This window comes from Stenella coeruleoalba, assembly GCF_951394435.1.
Source record: "Stenella coeruleoalba genome assembly, chromosome: X".
Taxonomy (NCBI): domain Eukaryota; kingdom Metazoa; phylum Chordata; class Mammalia; order Artiodactyla; family Delphinidae; genus Stenella; species Stenella coeruleoalba.
The window spans coordinates 96236164-96245749 of NC_137152.1; positions in this window are offsets into that span (position 1 = coordinate 96236164).

Consider the following 9586-nt stretch of genomic DNA (forward strand, 5'->3'; position numbering starts at 1 on the left):
GGTGGATTCAAAGAATAGCACATGCTTTCTGTCTTAATGTTTCTTATAGTCTGGGGCAGGGATGGAAAATTTGTTTAATCTTGTGGGCCAGTTCTGCCTAGAGTACTGTTTCGAGAAGGATTTTGAGATTGAATTTGGGCCCAGTAGCAAGACAGCTAGGATCGAATAGGGATGTCTCTTACTGTGTGCCGGTGGGAGATGAGTTGAAGCATTTGTGCCACACAGTTGCCACCCTGGGCTAAGGGATGGAGGGAGATCTTCATCCATATAAATGATGAATAATCTGCAAGGCAGAATGCTAAAAATTAGAGCTATAAAAAGAGGTCCAAATAAAGTGCTGTAGACAGGCAGGGGAAACAGTGATAGAAGAATTTCTTAAAGAAGGTGCTAATTGATCTGCATCTCGAAGTGTGAGTAGAATCTGATGAGATTAACAAAAGGGGACATTCTTATCCTTGGAGGAGTTTGAGCGAAGGCACAGATCATGGTGCCAGGCTGGGTTGTGGGGGAAGATAATGGAGACAAGCAGATGTGTTAGGAGCTCAGCTGAGAGGTGCTGAGGATCTCCTGTGGCAGGCAAATTGGAGAGGAGGGCGCAGATCCGAAGTATTTTAGAGGTGGGCTCACCAGGAATGGATGGAAGATGTTTAAGATGACAGAAGTGGAGACTTGGGTGGGGGGTCGGGGATGGGGGGATGAGAAGAATTCTGTTCTGGACATGTTGACTTGGATTGTTGGAGGGAACCATCGGGTCATGATTTCCATCAGGGTGGAGGGCACTCAGGGATGGCAGTGAGAGGAGAACGACTTCAAGAGTTGGGGTCGCGGGAGCCAGGCGCCGGGGAAAGACCAATGGGGGAGGGGCGGACACTCGCAGAAGAAGACGCATTGCGAGCCTTCACGGCACAGGGTGAGGAAACCCGAAATCTAAGCTTACTATGGGGCAGTCACGGGACTGCCAGCGAGACAGAGCGCTCACCAGTGCCTTCCAGCTCAAGACTAACGCACTGCTGCCATCTGGGGGCAGCATGTAGAATCTATAATGGCAGCTTTGCGAAAGCCGCTTGGTGACAGCGGACATATTTCGGCGCCAGCAAGAAAGACCTCGCCTCTCAGAAGTCTTTTACATAGCACAGGGATATCAGCTCGGTGCTTTGTGAACGCCTGGAGGGGTGGGACAGGGAGGGTGGGAGGGAGGGAGATGCAAGAGGGAAGAGAGATGGGAACATATGTATATGTATAACTGATTCACTTTGTTATAAAGCAGAAACTAACACACCATTGTAAAGCAATTATACCCCAATAAAGATGTTAAAAAAAAGTCTTTTATAGTTCTTCCTGGAATTTTTTTGTTTTTTTTTTTTGGCCACGCCCTGAGACTTGCAGGATCTTAGCTCCCCGACCAGGGATTTAACCCAGGGCCATGGCAGTGAAAGCGCCGAGTCCTAACCACTGGACTACCAGGGAATTCGCCCTCGAATTCTTTTTAGCTAGCTTGATTTCTCGGTCCCCAATGAAGAAACCATGGGGGCGCGTGTTCTGTAGCATCCTTTCTTTCCAGAAGGGTTTGACCTTGACCACAGACTACTTCCAGTCTGGCATCCCAGCACTGAATTGAGATCTTTCCTGCTGCTCCTGCTATCCTGTAGCTACTGACCAAAGTTCCGGCCGGGACCGCAACTGCTTGCTGGACCCACCAAATCCCTGGCTTTGGTTGAGTCACTGGCTGGCTCTGACTTTTGATACTGCTGTAGAATATCTTACTTTTCGCCTGCAGGGGCACCACTTACTCGTTGATGTTTTCTTTTGCTAACCTCCTTTTCTGTAATGGAACTGGACCTTCATCTTTTCATTCATTCGTTCAACAAACATTTATTGAGTGGCTATAGTGTGCTAGGTACTGAGGATACATTGAGGAGCAAAAGCAGATGGGACCCCTCAAAAAGTTGTATTACAGTCTAACTGTAAAGACAGAAAAATAATCATACTAAATGTGATCATTGCTATGAAGGAAAGGTTCCTGATGCAGTGAGAGCAGGTAACAAGGGAACCCGACCTAGTCTTGAAGGGAGTAAAAACTTTTCTAAGGATGTGACATTTAAGCTGAAATTTGAAGGATTAGTCAGAATTAGCTAGGAGTTAACTGTTCTAAAAAATATGAAACCCACAAGGCTGGGCAAAGAAGGAGCAATCCTCTTGGTTCCTCTGTCTTCTAGAATGATAGTGCAGTAGGGAGACTCCAAGCTTTACACAGACAATCCCTAGGAGAATCTTTAATCCTGAATTGTCATGTCAGTTAAAGTGAAAAGTGTGTGTCTAAAATCAAAATAATAATTACAACAACAACAATCAGAAAATCAGGAAACATAGAAATAGAGATAAAAAAATAACTACAAGGACTTCCCTGGTGGTGCAGTGGCTAAGAATCCACCTGCCAATGCAGGGGACACAGGTTCGAGCCCTGGTCCGGGAAGATCCCACATGCCGTGGAGCAGCTAAGCCCCTGCGCCACAACTACCGAGACTGCGCTCTAGAGCCCGTGAGCCACAACTACTGAGCCCTCCTGCCACAACTACTGAAGCCCACGCGCCTAGAGCCCATGCTCCGCAACAAGAGAAGCCACTGCAATGAGAAGCCCGCGCACCGCAATGAAGAGTAGCCCCCACTCGCCGCAACTAGAGAGAAAGCCCGCGCACAGCAATGAAGACACAATGCAGCCAAAAATAAACTAAATAAATAAATTAATTAATTTTAAAAAATAACTCCAAATTAGACTGCCCCTTTTGGAAAAGAATAGATATAAGTAGATAAAGAAATATTAATTTTCCTGAACTCTTGAAATACTAGATTTTGATTTCTTTCATTTTTAGTTTTTTAAGAATTAAACCAATTTTAAAAATCTCCATATACACTCAGTTGAACTAGAACATAATGTCTTAAATGTTCTAACATATTGGACCTGAACCAAATTAAGATATCAAAATCTATCTGAACTTCAGATGCCTCATTGTTAAAATAAGAATAATAAGAGCAGCATCCTGTGGGGGTGGGGGGAGATTGGAGACATAATGAGTTAATATATGCAAAGCACTTAAACCAGTACCTGGCCCAGTAAACACATAATACATGTTAGTAGTATTATTTCAGCGCTGACCTGTTTATAGCGCGTGTCAGGGGAAATAGTTTCAGGCTAACGGAACACTGAAGCTGCTTCAACACCAGGCCATGGAAGAGGCTGGCTACTCCAGCTACACAAAGGGCCAACTCTGACACTAGCAATGGTAAGGGAAAAAAACCAATCAAGCCCAGTATATTAATCCGATGGATTAATGGTTATGTTCAACCCCATGGCAACATGATGCAGTGGGAAGTGCAAGGACTTTGGACTTAGAGGGACCTGTTTTCAAAACATGACCTTATCTCTTCCAAGCTGTACAACTTTAGGCTTCTTACTTAACCTCTCTGAGTGTCAGTTTCTATTGAATGTAGCAATTCACAGGATAGGTTTGAGGATTAAGGGAGTTGGCATACGTCTAACACCTGACTACTCCTTTGTGCTGAGGAAGCAGAACCAGTCTGAAAGAGTGAAACATCAGAAATGTAGATTTTTTAATGAAATTTTAATATTTTCATGTATCTACGAAAAATGGAAAGTAGGACAATAGCAGACGTACAACAGGGATTCAGAATTAATTTCTTCACCTTATTAAGAGCTTTAGGAAGAAATAATAACAAATGATAGTTGCTGAGCACTTGTGTGTCAAAAACCATTCTCAAGACCTTACAAGGGTTAGCTCTTTAACCCTCACAATAACATTTAAGCTAGATGCGATTATAAACTGCCTTTACAGATGTGGAAACTGAGGCACAGGAGTCAGAAACTAAGAACTAAGTGGCAGATGCAGAATTTGAACCTAGTTGCTTTGGCTGCAGAGCCTGGATACTTCACCAGTATTACCCCATCTTTAGTGCTTTGCTCAGGATCCCAAGGGGTAGTACTTCTTAGGAAAGTCAAATCCTCTTCTTTCTTCCTCTACCCTACTCCCTCTCCACCTCTACACCCTCTCTTAATCTCACGGATGCTTAATACAGCAACTCTTTTCTTTAAATATCTGGAATAAATAACCTGGCTCAGTCCAACATTTTAACAATTTAGTGTAGTCCACATAAACTCATGCAAATGAGTTTAATTTTATCGTGTTATTCAAAATAGGGCATTTATACAGAAATGCACATAAAGCACATATATACATTTTAAAAAATAGAAAAAAAAACCCACCCATGTAACCACAAATCAAGGTCAGGAGTAGAACATTGCGGAAGCCCTCTGGAGGTCTCTCTTTTTTTTTTTTTAATATAAATTTATTTATTTATTTTTGCTGTGTTGGGTCTTCGTTTCTGTGCGTGGGCTTTCCCTAGTTGCGGCGAGCGGGGGCCACTCTTCATCGCGGTGTGCAGGCCTCTCACTGTCGCGAACTTCTCTTGTTGCGGAGCACAGGCTCCAGACGCGCAGGCTCAGTAGCTGTGGCGCACGGGCTTAGTTGCTCCGCGGCATGTGGGATCTTCCCAGACCAGGGCTCGAACCCGCGTTCCCTGCATTGGCAGGCAGACTCTCAACCACTGTGCCACCAGGGAAGCCCTGGAGGTCTCTTTTTAATCAATACTTCTCCCTCACCCGCAGGGTAACCACTATCTTGACTTTATTTAATATTTATATATTTACTAGTTCCTTGCTTTCTTTTAGTTTTATCATCTCTGAATGCATGTCTGAACAATATAGTCTCACCTGTGTTTGAGCTTTACACAAATGGAGCCATACCGTAAGTATTCTTTTTTTAAAACAGCTTTATTGTGATACAGTGCGCATCCATAAAATTCATCCTTTTAAGGTGTACAATTCCGTGTTTTTTTAAAAAATACATTCAGGATATGGGAACATATGTATATGTATAACTGATTCACTTTGTTATAAAGCAGAAACTAACACACCATTGTAAAGCAATTATACTCCAATAAAGATGTAAAAAAATACATTCAGAGTTGTACAATCATCATCACAATCATTTTAGAACATCTTCATCTCCTCAAAAAGAAACCCCTGGGGACTTCTCTGGAGGTCCAGTGGTTAAAATTCCGTGCTTCCACTGCAGGGGGCACGGGTTCGATTCCTGGTCTGGGAACTAAGATCCTGCATGCCGCGTCGTGCAGCCAAAAAAAAAAAAAACCAAAGAAACCCTGTACCCATTAGCAGTCACCCTCTTTTTCCTCCTTCCCCAACTCGCAGCAACCATTACTCTACTTTCGGTCTCTCTGGATTTGCCTATTCTGAACATTTCCTATAAATGAAATCATACAATATGTGGCCTTTTGTGGCTGGCTTCTTTCATGTGGCATAATGTTCCCAAGTTTCATCCATGTTATAGCGTGTGTCAGAACTTCATTCCTTTTAACTATCCATCAGTTGATGGACATTTGGGTTGTTTCCATTTTTCGGCTATTACTAATAATGCTGTTATGAACTTTCGTGTACAAGTTTGTATGTTGATATATGGTTTCATTTCTCTCGGGTATTCACCTAGGAGCGGAATTTTTGCATGGTATGGTAATTCTGCATTTAACGTTTTGAGGAAATTCCAGACTGTTTTCCAAAGTGGCTGTATTATTTTATATTCCCACCAGCAATATTTGAGAATTCGAACTTCTCCATATCCTTCACAACACTGGTTATTGTCCGTCTTTTTTATTACCGGCATCTTAGTAGGTATAAAGTGGTATCTCATTGTGGTTTTGATTTGCATTTTCCTGATGGTTAATGATGTTGAGCATCTTTTCATGTGTTTATTGGCCGTTTCTATATCTTCCCTGGAGAAAGGTCTATTCAGATCTTTTGCCCCATTTTTAATAGGGTTATTTGTCTTTCTATTATTGAGTTATAAAAGTACTTTATATATTCTAGATACAGATACATGATTTGCACATATTTTCTCTCATCCTAGGGATTGTCTTTTCCCTTTCCTGACAGTGTCCTTTGATGCACAAAATATTTAAACTTCGATGAAGTCTAACTTACCTATGTTTTCTAATTTACCTGTGTTGCTTGTGCTTTGGTGTCACAGAAGTAAGTCTTTGCCTAACTCGAGGTCGCAAATTTTTACTTCTGTGATTTCTTCTAAGAGTTTTATCATTTTAGCTCTTATATTTAGGTCTATGGTCTATTTTGTGTTAATTCTTGTGCATGGTATGAGATAGGAGGTCCACCTTCATTATTTTGTGTGTGGATATATAGTTGTCCCTGTGTCATTTGTTGCATAAACTATTCTTCCCCCCCACTGAATGGTCTTGCTATCCTTGTCAAAAATCAATTGACCACAAATGTATGGGTTTACTTCTGGCCTCTCAATTCTGTTCTATTCTGATCTGTATATCCATTCTCATGCCAATACCAGGCAGTCTTGACTCTGTAGCTTTTTATAACTTTTGAAATTGGGAAGTGTGAATCTTCAAACTTTATTCTTCTTTTTCAAGATTGTTTTGGCTATTCTGGGTCCCCTGCATTTCCACATGAATTTTACGATCAGTTTGTCAACTTCTACCAAGACGCCAACTGGGACTATGTTAGGAATTACACTGAATTCAAGGATCAATCTGTATATCGCCACTTTAGCAATATTATGTCTTCCAGTTCATGAAGATGAAATAGCTTTCCATTTCTTGCGATCTTTAATTTCTTTCAACAATGTTTTGTGGTTTTCCTTGTAGGAGTCTTGCACTTCTAAAATTTATTCATAAATATTTTATTTTTTGATGCTATCGTAAATTAAATTGCATTCTTAATTTCATTTTTGGATTGTTCGTTGCTAGTGTATAGAAATACAATTGACTTTTGTATCTTGATCTTGTATCTTACAATCATGCTGAACTAATTTATTCACCCTAGAAGTTTTTTCGTGGTTTCTGTAGGATTTTCTATATGCAAAATCATGTCCTCTACAAATAGAGATTGTTTTACTTCTTTTTTTCCCAATCCAATGCTGTTTATTTCTTTTTTCTTGCCTAATTTCCTGGCTAGAACTCCAATACAATGCTGAATAGAAGTGTCAAGAGAGGACATTCTTGACTTGTCTTTATTGCTATGTCTTTAATTTATATTCTTATCTTTCTCATTTCATGTTTTCCTAATTTTGCTGGGCATATCTTTTTTGCTTTCTTAAATCTTGAAATGGATACTTAACTCATGAACTTTCTTGGCCCTTCTAAGCACTGCTTTAGCTACATCCCACAAGTTTTGATATATTTTCATTATTGTTCAACTACAAATGTTTTAAATTCTACTGTCATTCTTCTTTGACCCATCAGTTATTTCAGACTGTGTACCTTAATTTCCAAACACACAGAGATTTTCCAGTTATCTTTTATATTTATCGATTTATAACTTATTTGCATTATCATCAGATTTCAATTTTTTGAAATTATTGAGACTTGCTTTCTGGCCTAGTACATGGTCAAATTTTATAAATGTTCTGTGTGTGTATTCTATAGTTGTTGGTGGGCAGTGTTCTATACATTGGCTATTAGCTCAAATTATTAATTGTATTGTTCAAATATACTATATCCTCAGAGACATTTTTTTCTCTCCTTGATCAACTACTGAGAGAGGTGTAAGACCTCCCATTCTGTATATTTGTCTATTTGTCTTTTTAGTAAGTTAACTTTGCCTTTATGTAGTTTGAGGTTTTGTTATAAGTGCATAATCATCCCTGGTGAATTGAACTTTTTATCATTATAAAATAACCCTCTATATCTCTAATAATGCTTTTTGCTTTTAAGTGTATTTGGTCTGATACAAACACAGGTATACAAGTTTTCTATCACTTAAATGTTATTTGCGTGATTTATCTCTCTCAATCTTTTTATTGTCAACCTATCAGTATCCTTATATTTTGGATTAGTCTCTCTTAAACAGCATATGGGTGTATTTATTAATCCCATTTGACACTATTTTTGTGTGTGTGTGTGTGTGTGTGTGTGTGTGTGTGTGTGTGGTACACGGGCCTCTCACTGTTGTGGCCTCTCCCGTTGCGGAGCACAGGCTCCGGATGCACAGGCTCAGCGGCCATGGCTCACGGGCCTAGCTGCTCCGCGGCATGTGGGATCTTCCCGGACCGGGGCACGAACCCGCATCCCCTGCATCAGCAGGCGGACTCTCAACCACTGCGCCACCAGGGAAGCCCTTGACACTATTTTTTAACTTGAGCATTTAGCCCACAAACATTTAATAAAATTATTAGTATATTTAGGTTTCAAGCTATCGTTTTATTTTGGGCTTGTATTGTTTCCACCTATGTTTTTTTTCTCCACCTATGTTTTTTTTTTTTTTTTTACATCTTTATTGGAGTATAACTGCTTTACAATGGTGTGTTAGTTTCTGCTTTATAACAAAGTGAATCAGTTATACATATACATATGTTCCCATATCTCTTCCCTCTTGCGTCTTGCTCCCTCCCACCCTCCCTATCCCACCCCCCTAGGTGGTCACAAAGCACCGAGCTGATCTCTCTGTGCTATGCGGCTGCTTCCCACTAGCTATCTATTTTACGTTTGGCAGTGTATATATGTCCATACCACGCTCTCGCTTTGTCACAGCTTACCCTTCCCCCTCCCCATATCCTCAAGTCCATTCTCTAGTAGGTCTGTGTCTTTATTCCTGCCTTAGCCCTAGGTTCTTCATGACATTTTTTTTCTTAAATTCCATATATATGTGTTAGCATATGGTATTTGTCTTTCTCTTTCTGACTTACTTCACTGTGTATGGCAGACTCTAGGTCCATCCACCTCATTACAAATAGCTCAATTTCGTTTCTTTTTATGGCTGAGTAATATTCTGTTGTATATATGTGCCACATCTTCTTTATCCCTTCATCTGTCGATGGACACTTAGGTTGTTTCCATCTCTGGGCTATTGTAAATAGAGCTGCAATGAACATTTTGGTACATGACTCTTTTTGGATTTTGGTTTTCTCAGGGTATATGCCCAGTAGTGGGATTGCTGGGTCATATGGTAGTTCTATTTGTAGTTTTTTAAGGAACCTCCATACCGTTCTCCATAGTGCCTGAACCAATTCACATTCCCACCAGCAGTGCAAGAGTGTTCCCTTTTCTCCACACCCTCTCCAGCATTTATTGTTTCTAGATTTTTTGATGATGGCCATTCTGACTGGTGTGAGATGATATCTCATTGTAGTTTTGATTTGCATTTCTCTAATGATTAATGATGGTGAGCATTCTTTCATGTGTTTGTTGGCAATCTATATATCTTCTTTGGAGAAATGTCTGTTTAGGTCTTCAGCCCATTTTTGGATTGGGTTGTTTGTTTTTTTGTTATTGAGCTGCATGAGCTGCTTATAAATTTTGAAGATTAATCCTTTGTCAGTTGCTTCATTTGCAAATATTTTCTCCCATTCTGAGGGTTGTCTTTTGGTCTTGTTTATGGTTTCCTTTGCTGTGCAAAAGCTTTGAAGATTCATTAGGTCCCATTTGTTTATTTTTGTTTTAATTTCCATTTCTCTAGGAGGTGGGTCAAAAAGGA